This window comes from Sphaerodactylus townsendi, linkage group LG07, assembly GCF_021028975.2.
Source record: "Sphaerodactylus townsendi isolate TG3544 linkage group LG07, MPM_Stown_v2.3, whole genome shotgun sequence".
Lineage (NCBI taxonomy): Eukaryota > Metazoa > Chordata > Lepidosauria > Squamata > Sphaerodactylidae > Sphaerodactylus > Sphaerodactylus townsendi.
Window position 1 is genome coordinate 20919938 of NC_059431.1, and position 17648 is coordinate 20937585.

At 44.5% G+C, this 17648-nt stretch overlaps 1 protein-coding gene across 2 annotated transcripts in view; it reads right to left on the reverse strand.

The window, feature by feature from the left end:
- PRLR (prolactin receptor) overlaps window positions 1–17648 on the reverse strand; it is a 199551-nt gene that overhangs the window by 38036 nt on the left and 143867 nt on the right. For both annotated transcript variants that reach the window (XM_048503795.1, XM_048503794.1), the window contains one exon: window positions 9312–9376. The gene's annotated coding sequence lies outside the window, so the exon portion shown is untranslated. The remainder of the gene's footprint in view (window positions 1–9311; window positions 9377–17648) is intronic.

Consider the following 17648-nt stretch of genomic DNA (forward strand, 5'->3'; position numbering starts at 1 on the left):
AAAGAGCATCTTTATAATACTATCAAATTTTTCTGAATTAAAGCATAAGTCGCAAAATGGTAATCCCTAAGGCTGCATTGATTCCTTTGGTTTAATACTATGCCACTGTTTTAAAAATAAGGGCTATCTTTGTACGGATAATTTCTGTGTGGATAATCTCTTTTTCTTCTCTTTATGTGATTCCATACAGGCCAAATATAATGTGACAAAAGCGTGATGGGGGAGAAATTCCCACAGAACTCGCCCCGCCCCCACATGCTTCTAACCTGTTATATTTGGCTGAACCCCGGTTAAATGAAAGTCGCTAAGTTAGTCGTCTTTAACCCGGGTATCAGATGCTTACTGATTGCCTGTGTGAACTACAGCAAGCAGGAAGCATTCTATTCCCCCCCTTTTCCGTCCACCATTATGCTGGCTTCTTCAGGCGGCCACCATTTTGTGCTGGAAAGCATGCTCGGGTGGGTGGATTCTGGATTGCGAGGTTCATGGGGAAACACAGTGTTTCCTGTGTGAACCATGTTGCATCCTGATGTCAGGATCCAGAGGCGTATCGAGGGAAAATAGTGCCCAGGGACAACACCTGTTCCGAGCGCCCCCCTGCGCTTGGAAATGGGGGTGGCTCGGATGGGCACTGCAGCGGCAGCTCGGTTCCTGGGCTGACCTGCTGCCGTGCTGACCGTCTGAGCCGCCCCCGCCTCCCTGCAGGTCATCTCCTGCCCTCCTCAGGCCTTGGGGAGGGCAGATGCCAGCCCGCAGGGAGGTGGGGCCAAGGCACTGTGGGGGTGGCCCAGGAGCTGGCCAGCTGCTGCAGTGCCTGTCTGAGCCACCCCCACCCCTGAGGGTCTAGAGAGGAAAGGACGTGGCTTGGACAGGCGTCACGGCTCATCTTTAGGGGCCTCCCTTGCACTGACCCAGCTCTTCCGAGCCAGATCGGCATGGGGGAGAAGGGGAGTGGGGGATGATTTTGTGCCCCGGCCCCGCCGGTGTGCCCGGGGTCATTTGACCCCCCTGTCCCCATGAGCAGTACGCCCCTGCCAGGATCCCCGTGATCCTGGATGGCCTCTGCACCCGCCATACAAACGGTGACATGGGCAACTTGGGTTCATTTAACCCGTTTGTGTTGCCTGTGCAGAAAACGATGCCAACATCTCCCGAGACAAGACTTTTCTGTTGATTCCAGTGCTTGGCCACCGGCATCCTTCCTGCCAAGATCAAATTCCTTAAAAGATACCAACATTTTAACTCCATATGACCAAACAAAAATAAGCACTGGAGTACATTCCATTTCTCTCCTATTATGTCACTCAAAATCCTGCAAAGCTTTGGCCAGAAGCTAGCAACTTTCTGGTGGGCAGCTCTACCATAAATGGCTAATGGGTCCTTCATCCGTAGTTAATCACCAGCATCGATCTGGTGCATTATTGATCATCTTGTTAATCCTAACCCTAACCCTAACCCTAACCGGGGTGTAGTGCCATCTTAACATAAGTTTTAACCACAAGTCTTAACAAATTTCCTATGCTTGATGTTTATTTATGTATCATGTACATAATATATCTTTTTAGAGTTTAACCCATTTTTTCCTATTGCATTTCCTGCCTCAAGCCTGCTTCTGGATCTCTACAGAGCCTGATCTACATTTTTTGAAGGAGAGCAAAAGTACAAAATGATGCCCCCTATATATTATATGGATATTTTTCTTTATATATACTATGTAATCAATATAGAAACAACAACTCTTTTAAACAATGGAATAAATTGTGTTCATACCTTTATTATGTAGAAAGTATGAAGACAAAGGAAAAAGTCCTCTGCAGATCTGGTCTGAACAACTTTTCTTGTTCAGAATGCCCAAAATGTCCAGTTTGTTCCCATGGCAAAGAATAAACTATAACAAAGAACCCAAATAGCTTTCTGAGCATACTACTGTTGAGAGATTTAGGCATAAGTGTAGGCTAAGATTATATCTTTTCTGTTTGCTTTCCAAGGTATTACTATGTAGTTTGCCTATGTAGTCAAACCTTGTCACCTTGACTAAAAAATTGATGCCACAAATCTGGAGAATTATAAGTGGGATTCTTAAATATCTTGCATTATGCCCATTCATTTTGTTAGTGAAGTCTGTATTACCGGTAGTTCTACCCAAGTTATTTGATTGAAATTTGCACAGGGACAAATTTAAGCCTACAGCCATCAGGGAATATGTTTGAAGGGCCCAATCCTGAAGGGGAAGGGTAGATGGGCCACCTCCAAAGACAATCACAGAGCCGCAGCAAGCAGGAAAAAAGAGAGTTCCCGCAACTACGGTGCAAGGATCCTATTCAGAATGAGAAGAGGAGGAGGAGGAGGTGTTTGGATTTATACCCTGCCTTTCTCTCCAGTAAGGAGTCTCAAAAGGGCTTGCAAACTCCTTCCCTTCCTCTCCCTACAACAGACATCTTGTGAGGTAGGTTAAGCTGAAAAGGTTCTGAGAGAACTGTAACTAGACCAAGGTCACTCAGCAGGCTTCATGTGTAGGAGCAGGGAAACAAATCCCGATAAGAGTCTGCCACTCATGTGGAGGAGATAGGGATCAAACCCAGTTTTCCAGATTAGAGTCCACTGCCTACCTTTTTGCCTCCTCCTCCTCCTCCTCCTCCTCCTCCCCCTCCTCCTCCTCCTCCTCCTCCTCGAATTGCGGTGCCCAGAACTGTACACAATATTCTAGGTGAGGTTTGAATTCATTTAAAGTAGCCAGGTATTCTTGTACTACTTCTTTATTTCTTCAGCCCTGAACTTTCCCTACTGCATCTACTGTTGCATTTTCTTCTGGATGAGCATTGTTTTCCTTTACTAGAACTCAACCATATCGCTCGGAAACCAAACAACACCCTAGTGTTTCCAGCCAATCCGATCCTCCATTTTCCTTGCCCCCGCTTCCATGTTTTATCTGTGCAACCTCCAGCTAGGAAGACTGGTTGCCACCTTTGGGGGGGATCTGTCTTTGGTATAGCGTTAATTTTCTAGGCCATGTAAGTTTTAGGTCTATTTCAAGGGTCCACTGCTCAAGTGATAAACTCTCAGCATGAAAATAAATTTTAAAAAACCCAGCCCTTTTGATTATTCTGAAGTGATGACCAGAAGAGCAGAAGAACCTGCTGCTATGTGGGTAGAGATGGCTTGGAGGAGCAAGAAAACCCAAAGAAAGTGAAAAACATGTTGATTTGCTTCCCTCTCCCTGTGAAAGGAAAGAAAAAGTCATGTTTTTGGAGGTTTCAGAAAACGTGGAGATTATCCCATCTGAGGGGCAGTGATTTCAGGAGGAGGAAATGTGTGCATGTCTGAGAATCCAACCAAAAGGGAATGAATGTTCAAAATGAAGTGCATAAAAGGTCTAACTGTTCTAACTGGACCTGGATTTCCCAAGAGACAAAATGTATGGTGGTTTGGGGTGGGGGTAAGCGGTGTCTCTGCAACAGAAATAACTCATTGAGAAAAGTCTCCTGCCTTCTATCCCAAAATAAGTAAATAAACATTCATTGAATTGGAAAAATGATTGTTTGGAAAGGCCCTGGAAAAGACAGCCAAGAGATTTGGCATGTAGTGTGCTCCACCCCTGCTTCTCTGCTTCTTTCCCTTCCACTGCCTGTTGCTTCCTTTTAGGGAAGTGTGCCAACCTAAATATTTCAATTGGCATCAAAGGCAGAATCCCTGCATTTTGCTGGTGCAAGTGTTTGCCATCCACACCTGCGAGCTGGGGCGAGAGGCACTGCAGATTTTCACATGTGCGAAGCTTACTTGGGACACAGAGCAAGGCGCAGGTCAGAGAGGCAGGTTCCCAGGAACATGTAGTTGGATGCATTGGCCACTGCCCCTCCACACATATGGGAGTATGCCGCATAGCTCACATAACCTGTATCCCCTTCTCCTTCTTTGTTGAGAAGCTTACCCATTCAGAAAGTAGCAGCAAACGCTCCACCTCTTTCGCACAGAGATGCTTCCCCACCCCTTCCCAGGATGTGTGTGTTGTTACGGAGGCCTCTAGGGGACTTCTATGGCCACACAATACCCAAACAAGAAAAGAAAAAAAGGGGGGGAGAATCCCCCCCCCCATGCTTGGGACATTTGAATGGTGGGCAGCAAGAGATTTCCCTCCACAACCAAGAATCTCCTCCCCCCGCAACCAAGAATCATCGTGGCCGCCATTTGAGTGGACTCTCTAAAAAATCCACTCAAAAGGTGGATGGAAGGGGAGAAATTGGATGCTTCCTGATGCCGTAATTCGCACAGACAAGCAGGAAGCATTTGAAACCCGGGATACTGCAAAAAGATCACTAGTTCAGCAATTTTTGTAAAACCCGGGTTCAGAAAAATATCACAGGCTGAGCCCGTTTTGGGGAAGAGACCTGAGTGAAGTTCTTCTCCTAAACAGGATATTTTCCTTCCTCAGTCCATTATATTTGGAACCCACCACGGATGAAAACGTATTGCAGAAGTGGTGTGTTGTCAGAGAGCACCCACGAAGCAGACACAGCTCTGCGTGCAATTGAGCAGACTACAGGTTTCTTTGTACACAACTGTTTCAGCCGTACAAAGCCTTGTCTTTTATGTTTAATTGAAAGGAAAGAACTCTGAGGCTCAGAAAAAAACTTCTTTTCTATCTCGGCAGGGAACTCTCGCTTGCGGATTTTATCCCTTTTAATGTCAACCAGGACAACCAGAGAACGGAAAATGTAACGAAACCACAGATAAATGGTTTTGAGGGATGGTATTCTGAATCGCAAGCCTATTAGGCTTCAACCATACTGTCCGCCATGTGGTGCAATTTCTATTATTTTAGAAGGCACTTACAGTATTATCGTTCTTTGATTTGAGCACTTAGGGCCTTCCACTTGCGTCTGCTATTATCTCTTTGCATTCCAATTCCCTTGCATGTTCCTGAACATTTTAATAGTTACTTCCCTAATCCCTTTGTAGTTTATCTTTAGGTATCTATTTTATATTACTTTTACTGGAAATAAAAGGACAAACAAGCCTCATTCTGTAACTATCTGCAAAGCGTTGCTTTGTATTGGCCCCCATCCGCCCTCTCTCCCTCTGTGGAGCAGCTGGATTCTTTCCATTCAAGTCCCTGTTCAAAATCCACATCATAAAACAAAAGAGCTTTGCCCAGACAGTCCTACCCATCTCTTTCCAAGGCACTATGAGATGAATCTCCATTATCCTTTTTTAATTAAAATTATATTAGTACTTAAAAGTCTTTACATTATCAAAAACACGCACAAAAATTCACTCAAGTACAAGGTACATATTCCACAAGGACTCCCGGTTTCTTCTGTACTGAACAGCAGCACTAAAAGTAATTTTTTACCACTAGGTCATTAACTACCTAGGCAAAGTTGGAACTTTAATGAAAAATCTGCTACTAATGAAAACCTTGCTTTTCTCCATTTGTTCTTATTTCAACAATCCTTAATCCTCAAAACCATCAATTAATTTTTTCCCCTATTTTATCCAGATATTCCATCAAGGGTCAGCTGAATCTCCATTATCAATTGTCAAACCAAGATAGTGACAATTTCTTCCCGATGCTGATCTTGATCATCTGAGTTCCATCTCTTTGATACTCAAGAAATAGAACCCAAACTTAATCCATGAGATTAAGGATGCATCTATATGAAGGTACCCTCACTACTGCAACAGCAATCAGTGTGGGAGTGTGGGGGAATGGCATTCACACACCCTCTCCTGTACCACTCTTTGCTGTTGCCCTACAACTGGCAACTGGTGGGAAGGTTGGAGGGGTGGAGTCACATGGGAATGGAATAATCTGACCCTGTGATGTCATTTCTGGCCAAAAAACCAGAAGTGACACCAGTTTTAGTAATCCTCCCAATCTCTATGGTAAAACCCACACCACCATTTTGCCACCCCTCTCCAGTTTCCCCCACTGACCCAATCAGTACCAGTGGGGAACTTTGAGCACTGGAGAGGTTTCTGCTTCCAAAAATGGGAAATTGGAAACCACACTGCAACACTGCAGCACGGCTCCATTGGCAAAGTGAAGAAGAAGAAGAAGAAGGAGAAGAAGAAGAAGAAGAAGAAGAAGAAGAAGAAGAAGAAGAAGAAGAAGAAGAAGAAGAAGAAGAAGAAGAAGAAGAAGAAGAAGAAGAAGAAGAAGGAGAGAAGAAGAAGAAGAAGAAGAAGGAGAAGAGGAGGAGGAGGAGGAGGAGGAGGAGGAGGAGGAGGAGGAGGAGGAGGAGGAGGAGGAGGAGTTTGGATTTACATCCCCCCTTCTCTCCTGTGAGGAGACCCAAAAGGGCTTACAACCTCCTTTCCAACCTCGCAACAAACACCCTGTGAGGTGGGTGGGGCTGAGAGAGCTCCAAAGAACTGTGACTAGCCAAAAGTCACCCAGCTGGAATGTGCTGGAGTGCACAAGCTAATCTAGTTCACCAAAGAAGCTTCTGCCACTCAGGTGGAGGAGTGGGGAATCAAACCCGGTTCTCCAGATTAGAGTGCACCTGCTCTTAACACTGGTGTAGTTTAAAGGGCTGGGGAGAGCAGCATTTAAACGACGTATTCTACAAAAGTAGCTTTGCAGAGCTCAGCACTGAAGAAACTGCCAGACCTCAACCTTTATGGATTTTGTGCTGGAAAAGATAAGAATTTGTGGGCAAAGATCTGTCAGGATGTTTCCTGCCTAACTGACAGTGAAAGGAATGGAAGTTGTGCAAACAGCCTCCTGGCTGTGCCCTTTTGCAAGAGCCAACCATTTCAACAGACCCATGATAGAAGGCACTCCTCCGCAACCACATTATTAGACTTAAATGGCTTAATCATCATTCTTTATTCCCATACAACCTTGGAAACTATAGTTCTCTCTCTCTCTCTCTCTTTCTCTCTCTCTCCGTGAGTGTGTGTGTGTGTGTGTGTCTGTATGCAGGCATCTCTCTCTTTATTTGTGTGTGGGTGCATCTATGTACGCAGGCATCTCTCTCTCTCTCTTTGTGTGTGTGTGTGTGTCTATGTACACAGGCATCTCTCTCTCTTTCTGTGTGTGTATGTATGCAGGCACCTGTGGTAGGAATTTAACTGTAGATTCTCAGGCTCTCATCAAAACACAGTTCCCCAGAAAGGAACTGCCACGACAGTATTATTTATTGTTATTATTTATTTATTGGATTTTTACCCCGCCCATCCCAAAGGGTTTGCTTTAAAAAAAAAAACCCTGGAGGCGAGGCCTTGTCTCCGTCGTGTATAATCATTAAAAAAGGGGGAAGGGATTCAAGAGAAAGGAACGGAGATGATTATGGGTTTGATGTACTTGGCATGGAAGCTAAGGATAACAAAACTAATAAGGATCATGGTAGATAAAAGACCAGCATCAAAAAGGCAGAGGATGCCTAACCCTCTGAGCAGAACCAGTGAGTTCAGACTGTAGCAAAACAGAGTCGCAGCATTTTTTTTGTGGATGTGGCTTCAAGCATTTCTTGTTTCAGCCTGTTTGCAACCTCTGTTGGCCAGAACGCTCGTTCAAATTAAATCGCTACTGCTTTCTATTCCAAATGAAACCAGCAATGAAAGTTTGCATAAATAGCATGCAACAGGCTTAAAAGCATTTGAAGACCCATATCCGAAAATGCTCTTAAAACTGAAATGCATGCTGTGAACTGAATATTAAAACACTTTTCCTTGGGCAAACAAAACCAGCATGGGAAGGGAACAAATCGGTCTAGAACGCAGACATTTGTTCCTACACACATGCAGTCTAGAAACAGATACAATGTGTGAATCTGCTCCCTGTGTAGCTCAGAATTGCCAGGCCTGTGAATATTCGTAATCTCACATGAGAAGCAAGGGCTCTGTACCGGATCCAATATCTTTTATACCCTTATAAATAAAAATTAATTATTCCATAGCGCACCACTAACTTGAGCAACATGTTACTATTTTCTAGAGTTGCAAGAGAAAACATAAGAAGGGAAATGCACAGGAGGGACGAACACTGATAAAAATTATTGGTAAATTTCAGGTTCAGATAATGAAAACTCAGAAATTTTCGGTAAAGTGGAATAAAACTGATACCCATAGGCTTCATTCAGCTTTTACCGAAATGTGCTGGGTCTTCCATTATCGAAACCCGAAAAATTTCAGTTCCCCCCACTGCCACGTGGACTTGAGAAACTGTGCTAAATATCATCAGATAACTGCAACTGAGTGCTGTGCTTGGCCGTGCCAAAAGCAGCATTCAGTTATCTTCCCCCTGTTGAAATATTCAGCCTTGTTTACATGCAGTGGCAGTCAGAGCAAGCTAGTGAGGGAGCAGAACACTACCAACGGTTTTTAACTGTCACCTTTAGAATGTTCGTGCAGCTTCCCAGAATTCCCTGCTGCTTTCCAACACCCCCTGCCACCGTTTCTTAAGTCCTTGGGAAGCAGCAGTGGTGGGGAGAACAACGGACTCCTGCTCTCTCTTCCCCTGAAAAAGCCGAATGATGGTCGCCTTTTTTGGCACCAGGCTGATTCGGTAAAATAAAAACCTCGAATAAACCCGATAAGGGTTTATTCGGGTTCTTTTGGTGACATGGGTTTACCGAATCATCACCGCTAATGCACAGGGGTATACTGATTTTTTCCTGCTTCTATTGCAGAAGCATGGCCTCTTGTTATATAAGATTCCTCCCCGGCAAACATATTTATGGTATCGTTTTCTTTCAATGCATCACTGACTGTAATAAAATCATAAAACAACCCAGACCATTGACCAAAATCAACATAAAACTATAACATAGGCCTGTCATTAAAACACTGCAATGATTTCAACATGTAGCAACAGACGAAAATGATTTAGAAAACCAAGTGAAAGGACATCAGGAAAAAAGCTCAGAAGTGTGCAAAAAAATATTCAATATATGACCAAATCAATATCACCAGGCAGCTCTCTAGGGAGTGTCTATTACTTTACAAGAGTCATCCCCAACACAGTGCCCATAGAAGCCATGGCACTCACCAATTCCCTCTTGGTGTCTACCAAGTAAGTGAATGGGACTCCTTACCAGCAGGCCTGATCGACTATTCAGATTAAAGTACCATTGTTTTATTCTCTCTCATTGTTCCCCCTAAAATTACTGTTTTTTCCCCTGCCTTTGAGCTTCCCTGTGTGCATGGTTCAGTCTCCTGTGGCAGCCATTTTGTCGTTGGCTCTACCTCCTGCGGTGGCCATTTGGTGGCCGTGCCAATCACCCTGTCTCAGAATTCCAAAGGCGCCCACAGGCTCAAAAAGGCTGGGAGATACCTGCTTCACACAAACACACATAAACATAACTTACCAACACAATTCATGTGCAAGATCATGTTTCTCTTCTTCACAGATACATGACAGTCATACAGCTGCCTAGGAATGAGAAAGAAAAGTTTGACATTAATTTTAGTTTCAGTTAGAGGCTTGTTTAACTATTACAGTGAAAAGCCGATGACAGAGCTTTTCGTCAATAAATCTGTCCGATCCTTCTGAAAGTTCACCCAGCCTAGTGCTCACACAGCCACACTTCCAGGGTTCCACAAGTCCACTGCGAAGCACTGCTTCCCTTGGTCCGTCTTCAGATTGCCACCATTCAGCTTCAATAGATGACCACGGGTTCTAGTATTATAGGACCGAGTAAAAGTTTTCCTTTCTCCACTTTATACTATGTATACTTCTGTTGGTCTCCTATCATGTCACCCCTCCTTTGCCTTTTTTCCTCAGTTAAAAAGCTTCAGATACTTCAGCCTTGCCTCACAGGGAAGGTGCTTCATTCCAGTGATCATTCCGATTGCCCTTTTCTGCGCTTTGTCTTGGCTCTTTGATATCCTTTCTGTGAGCCAGCTAGTGTGGAGTCATGGTTACAGTGTCACAGAGGCGTACCTAAGCAAACTGGAGCCTTGGGCAAAACCTGAGTTTGATGGCCCCCACCCATGGGCGGCCACCCTTCCCCACCGTGACCAAACAATGATTTTTTCCACCAGGTTGTTTCAAAGTCACCATTACATTATATAGAACATCCCCCCAATCACAAATCTGAACACAGCAATGGGCCATGCCACACAGCAGAAATAATTTTTGGAAAACATTTTCAAAATGCTTTCAAAATGTTTCATTACTGCTATGAAAACATTTTATGGTGTTGTATCCAGGTGGCTCCCTGGGCAGCTGCCCACTTTGCCCAATGGGAGGAACGCCTCTGCAGTGTCAGCAGTGGTGGGATCCAAACATTTTAATAACAGGTTCTGATGGTGGTGAGATTCAAACAGTGATGCCGCCGCACACACGCACCTCCAGTCCCTATTGGGCAAGGAGGTTGCTTTGGTAACCCCTTCTCGGCACTCAGAAAAAATTAGTAACCACTTCTAGTGAAGTGGTGAGAACTGGTTGGATCCCACCTCTGAGTGTCAGGCTAGCACCTGGGAGACTCCAGGTTCAAATCCCCACTCTGCCAGGAGAACTTGCTGGATGTCCTTGGTCCAATCAAACCATCTTAGACTAAACTACCACAAAGTGCTGTTGTGAGGATAAAACAGAGGAGATGAGAACATCTTTAAACCTCTTTGGGTTCCCTCTGGGGAGAAAGGGCAGAGTGTAACTGCAATTTTTAAAAAATGTAGACGCTTCAATCAGAATTATATACAATAGCCAAATTAGGCTATCTCAGAGACTTGTATAAAGGCATTATCTGTACAGAAAGGTTTATTCTCCGTTCCTTCGCTGATGATATCTAGCATAGAACTGATTAATTTTTAACTCTGACTGCTCTTGACTTATTCTAAACCCTGACTGCTCTTGACAAAGACAACCCTGACCAAAAAGCTGTCCAGTCTTTCTGCCTCTCTCCTATTCATATTCAAGCAAAAACCCTTGATTTTAGCACGGGGCCATGAGTAGATAATCAGTACAAAGTTCAGTGTGTGTGTGTGTGTGTGTGTGTGTGTGTGTGTGTGTGTGTGTGTGTGTGTGTGTGTGTGTGTGTGTGTGTGTGTGTGTGTGTCAGGTGATGTCAAGTCGTTTCTGACTCATGGCAGCCCAATGACCCAACATCCTCCAAAACGTCCTCTCATTAATTGCCTGGGTCAGGTCTTAGCAAACCAAGAGCTGTGGCTTCCTTTAAGGAGCCAATCTATCTCCTGTTGGGTTTTCCTAACAGGAACAAAGGTAATCAGAAACCAGCTGCCCCATGTGACGCTTCAGCCGCTCACGTCAGAAGCCTCTTAAATTAAAAATACATGTTTATAAGCACTCTGGACAGACCGTATAAGCCAAGGGGTGAGAAGCGTGAGAGTAACAGATTTCTGAGTATTAATGAGTTCAGCAATACTGCAATAAAGCCATTTAAGAATGATAAGAGATTCAGTCATTGTTCATTGTGAAATCACTAGAGCAAGGTTAGTTGATATACGGCCCCAGATCATGCCTCTCTTGAACACATAGAACCCAGTTTCCTTGTATAGAACAGATGCAATGAACTGGGATATTATTATATATTATATTATGTATACAGTTTGTGTGTGTTGATTTTTCATGTGTTCACTGAGTTACTTTTCCCATATTTAAACAGTACAGTGAAATTCACACTCTTTTATGCACACACAGCCTCAAAGGAGTTCTGGCTTCCCCCCTCCACAGACCTTTGCACACTGCTCAGCAATCATATATAGAGTGAGCAAATCAACCAATTAGCCAAGGATTATAAGTAAACACTGCTTTTAAAACAATCTTGTCGTTTGGTACTTTTAAAAGTTTGTGTTACTAAGGTTATGGTACACATGTGCAGTTTTGCCCATCTTTAAGGGAGGCATAGATCCCCTCCCGCATCATGTAATTACCGGACCTCTCCCCCCACACTGTCAGGGGTGTGTGTGTGTGTGGGGGGGGGGAATCAATTTCACCTACTGCAAAAGCCCCTCTGCCACCAAAAGGACATGAAGCTCAGTCACACTGCAGCTGTTGAGCAGTGCAAAAGGGACTTGACAGCCGCAATGTGGATGGCATTCCATGATTTCCATCTCTCCTGCCATCTGCAATTGCATTATTTTCCAGTAAAGTATTCCCAGCTCAGAGCCAGCTTTGTGTCGTGATTAAGGTGTCAGAGTAGGATCTGGGAAATACAGGTTCGAATCCCCACTCGGCCACAGAAACTTGATGGGTAGCCTTGGGCCAGTCATCAGAGCTGTGTCAGGGGAAATGGTGCCTGGGGGCAACACCTGCTCCAGGCACCCTCCACCCTACCCCCACGGCCCACTTGAGCCAGGGTGCAGAAGCCAGGGGTGGCAACAGCCGGTAGGCCAGCAACTTGCCACGACCTGCCAGTTGCCTCCCCCCCCCGCTCAACCTTCATTGGTGGTGGCTCTGCTGCCTCGTCTTTGGCCTCTTGCAGGGCTGGGCCAAGGGATGCCGGTGGGCCCACAGAAGGCTTCAGTCTGTGGGGGGCCATTTTGGGCCCCCACATGACCTGATAGGTGGTGCCCAGGAACATGGGCTACCTCATGTCCCTCTGGCAGGTACACCCCTGCCAGTCACACGCTCTCAGCCTCGACCCTGGCAAGTATTTGGATGGGACCCTTCCAAGGAATACCAGGGTCACGATGTGGAGGCAGGCAATGGCGAACCACCTCTGCACCCTCTTAGCTTGAAAACGCTACGAGTCACCATAAGTCAGTTGTGAGTTGAGGGCAAAATAAATGAATACAATCCCCAACAAGAGCATTATCTCCATTTCAAAATTATATAACATTTTCAATCCAATAACCTTTTCAGATGTGTGGCATTTGCACACTACTCAACTTGGGAACAAAAATTTGCATAATGTAGTTTCATAAGCTTGATTTTTAGCAAACAGTCCCATAGATGGCCAGATATTACTTTTGGATATGAGCAGTCATTTGTACACAATGGCCTTTTGCCATATCCGGTCTCATAAACACCAAATATTGGAAGGAAAAAGAACGCAGGGAGGCTGAAGAGAATCAGAGTCTTATATATATACGAACAGGCTCCGTAATTAGCAACAGCCTCAAGGTAGAACTAATTACAGGCCCAGCATATTGCTTTTTATTCAAGCCTTCTTTCCCTTAAGAGGATCTCTGTATAAAAGACTCTACAGTGCAACTCCTTTTCTGATTCCAAGTAAACAGACAGCGCCAGGTGTACAATTTTAGAAAGGCAGTCATTAAAAGTATTGAAGTAACCCAAATCATATTCAAAATAACATCAAGTTAGAACCATTTTTAGGCTTTTGTATTTAAAAAAAACACCACAACTTCTCCTGAAGATGACGAGCTCAGATCTTGAAGGGGCTCCTGTATCTTTCAGTGCGGAAAAAGAAGTCTTAACAGTTTGTTTCTTGTCTCATAGCAGCATTTTGGCACTAGCCTCTGAGACAATATTGTATCTCCCAAACTCCTTTATGCCCTGGTGGTTTGTAGAGAAAGCCATTTGGAGTAGCGGCAGGACGGAAAAAATGGCTGCCAAGCCAATGGCATGATGTCACTTCCGGGTGATATCAGTCCTCACTAGGACTCATAGGAAATACTGTGGGGCTTGCAGCAGTAATGTGGAATCAGTTGGAACTGGCAATGTAGTCTGGATCCAGCCCACAGGCAGTGCCAGATTTACTAATCGGCTTGAAGCCTAGGGCTCAAAATCTAGGGGGCCTCCAGTTAAGGTGTGTAATATTTTTGACAGTCAAAGGACTTTGTTTATACATGCTGTCATAAGCACGGTAGTCTCTAAACAACCCTTCAGTAATTTTCCTTGCACCCCATTTCAGAATAATACTGTCATAAGCTGAAAACTTGACACTAGCATTTCCGTACTGATTTTGTCCCTCCAGAACTTCACTGAAGTGGACCCCATTTTGTGATCCCATTTTGTGGACTCCATCTTCCTCCAGTCTTGAGAATGGGGGATTGAGAGGGGCTTTACGAGTGGAATAGTCTACGGCCTCTCTTCATCTAAATCCGGCACTGCCCATAGCATGGAAATAGAGATGCATATCAAAAAGTCGGCTTGTTTACAGAGGCTCGGAGGCACGAGAATTTTTGCTGTACAGCTTTTGTGGTAATAAGTGTTCCAGACTGGTTCCATTTACTGCCCAGGACTCATTACTGGGGCACTGAACTCAATACTCAACCCGGAGACTAGGTTAGATGAACTTTGGTCAAGCCAAAGTTTAGCCAAGTTTTGTAAACTTTGCTGTAACAACTCGTGTTCCGTGAGTTGAAAGAACCTTGTGGGAAAGCTTCCCTGTTGAATTACAAGTCCAAGTAAAACTCATGAAAGTACTCAAAGGTCACAATAAACACAAAACCAGTTTAATAGGGCACCCGGACATTTAATATTCATGTTGCCAAAAGGTCTACAACATTAGGAATTCACTGGAAAGGCAACTATCATGTTTGGACATCTGCAATGCATTCCTAACCCCTTTCTTTTTGTTCTGCAAATTACTGCCACAGTAGAAGATGGTTGTCCATGCGTATATGGAAGAGGGATGTTAACCCTTGTTTTTTAGACAGGTTGTTATGCATGTATGAATGTATAAACAGCTGGTGCTTGCATCTTTCCCTTGTAGGGGAACGGGATGTGGGTGGGTATGTTTTAGCAGAATCTGTTAGTCTAGAAGAGGGTTAAAAAGCTCCATTTCCACCTTCTCTTCCTGGTGAACTTACAAGTTGAATGCGAGCCTCTATTAAGAACATAAGAACATAAGAACAAGCCAGCTGGATCAGTCCAGAGTCCATCTAGTCCAGCTCTCTGCTACTTGCAGTGGCCCACCAGGTGCCTTTGGGAGCTCACGTGCAGGAGGTGAAAGCAATGGCCTTCTGCGGCTGTTGCTCCCGATCACCTGGTCTGTTAAGGCATTTGCAATCTGAGATCAAAGAGGATCAAGATTGGTAGCCATAAATCAACTTCTCCTCCATAAATCTGTCCAAGCCCCCTTTAAAGCTATCCAGGTGAGTGGCCATCACCACCTCCTGTGGCAGCATATTCCAAACACCAATCACACGTTGCGTGAAGAAGTGTTTCCTTTTATTAGTCCTAATTCTTCCCCCCAGCATTTTCAATGAATGCCCCCTGGTTCTAGTATTGTGAGAAAGAGAGAAAAATTTCTCTCTGTCAACATTTTCTACCCCATGCATAATTTTATAGACTTCAATCATATCCCCCCTCAGCCGTTGCTGTATTTTGTTGTTTAAGAAGGCTTGGAAGATCTGTGAGGCCAGGCATTCAGAGCTGGGCAGAGGCACGGGGACATGCAGTGTCACATGTCCCTGGGCACACGCCAGCTAGTCACACGGAGGGGGCAGAGAATCACCCCCACAGCTCTCCCCTTGGCCCCGCCCTGCTACGCTGTTCCTTCACCGGCAGGCTCCCTCCGGCTAAGGTAAGTGGGGGGAGGGGGCGGGGCGGCCAGAGCAGGTGGCAGGAGGGGACTGAACTGCCTTCAAAGGTATTCTAGATTCTCCCTGCCCCCCCCCCCCATGATCTTGTGAGATTTTGGGTACTTATTTCAGATCATGCAGCATTATATGTGGGGTTGGCTCCTGTATACCAGGCCACATCAACTTAGCAAGTCACCTGGTTTTCTCCAGTAGCATAAAGGGCAGAGGGTATTATAATGATACACTCTTTTAAAACAAATATGTTATTTCTCCATGTCTGCACAATATGGGTCCAGTCTGGGCACGGATTGAGGCAGGTACAACAACACATTGCCATAAAAGGCAGCATTGCAAAGCGATTAAACTAAAACTAGGTGCAGCCAGGCAAGGAGATCGAAGGTGTGGATTAAATTTTTACAATGAAAAAGACTTTTATATCAAGTGAAAAGGTCAAACTTGCTATCAGCCGTGGTTTAAAAGCCTGCATTCTGTCCTCTGATTGCGCCCCCTCCACTCCATACACCACTGCAAATTATACGGTTTGACTATTTCAAATCTCTTTTTGTCTGTTTGCCTGTTTTCTTGTTGTTTCTGTAATGGCTGCTATTTCGCCTACAGAGTTTGACCCATTCCACCTGCTGCTGTAATCTAACCCCATGCAGTGGCTTGGCCTGCAGTCCCTCTCTATGTTCACCGCATTAAAAGTTGCTGTAGGATTCATGCCCATGGTAAAAAGCTGAGAAATTACATGGTTTCGAACAAAGCAGGTCACAAGCACTGTTTCCTTGATAAAGCTGAGCTATAATGTGATGTTGTTCCACCTGGACGTCAAATTTATTGAGCAGATAATGGTTGTATAATTTAGACGCTAAGTCTAAAGCAAAGTGTACTCCTACTGAGTGCTCCGACAGTTTTAGAAGAACTTCAGTGGTTGATGATTTGCTTCTGGGCCAGTTAATATAGGTGGTAATCACTTTTAAAGTCCTAAATGGCTTAGGACCCCTTCAGCTCCCATAAAACCTTGCCTGCAAAGAACAATAATTCTCAAGGGTGGAGCAACCCTGCCTTGTGAAGCGAGATGGTTGGCTATTGTTGCTTCATGCTGCTATTTTGGTTTTTATTGGATTTTAACAGCATGCTGTACTTGTTTTAACTCTTTATTGTTGCATTATTGTGTTTTATATAAATGTTTGTAATTAGCTGCCTCAGGAGTCACTATATTGAGAATGTGAGATATAAATATATCACACCAGCAAATGAATAAACAAAAAGAGTTTGGGGACCACTGATAACAAGCCAGCATGGTGTAGTGATTAAGGCTAGGATCTGGGAAACTCAGGTTCGAATCCCCACAGTGCCATGGAAACTTTCTGGGTGACCGTGGGCCAGTGAGTTACTCTCAGCCTCGACCCTGGCAAATATCTTGATGGGAGACCTCCGATGAATACCAAGGGTATGATGTGACGCGGATGCAGCCAATGGCAAACCACCTCTGAACATCTCTTGCCTCGAAAACCCTACAGGATCGCCATAAGCCAGCTGAGACTTGACAGCACTTGACACACACAAAGACCACTGAACCAGATTCCCCTTTAATATGCCACTTATGGAGTTTGCTTCTCTGCTCTTATCTGATGCTGCCTTTTGATCATTGACAATACTCGGTTCTACATTTCCTCATTCACCAGAAAGAAAGGATAAACCATAACTTTTTAAAAGACTTATGCAAGTGAAAAACAATTTTCCGGTGTTTGCAAGTAAATGTATAATTTCATCTTGATCAGTAAGATTATTTTCCTGTTGCTTCACCTATGAAAGTCAATGCTGTATTTCTTCACCTCTCTCTCTCTCTCTCTCTCTCTTTCTCTCTCTTTAAAATAGTCACATGTTGGTTCATCAGTGGGCAGGGGAGAGGGGAAGGAGAGAAGGAAGCTAAGAAGAGGAGTTCTTAGGCCCTTTCTGCACATGCAGAATAATACACTTCCAATCCACTTTCAGTGTACTTTGCAGCTGGATTTTACTGTGCGGAACAGCAAAATCCACTTGCAAACAATTGTGAACATGGACTGAAAGTGCATTATTCTGCATGTGCAGAAGGGGCCTTAGTCAGTCTTTTTAATCTTCACCAAGAAAAGCTGTCTGCATAGTTTTTCTCCCCTTTATCTGCACCCCCTTCTCCCCAGATTGGTATGGGGAATCTAGTGAGACCAGAGGTGGGATCCAGCAGGTTCTCACAGGTTCCCGAGAGTAGG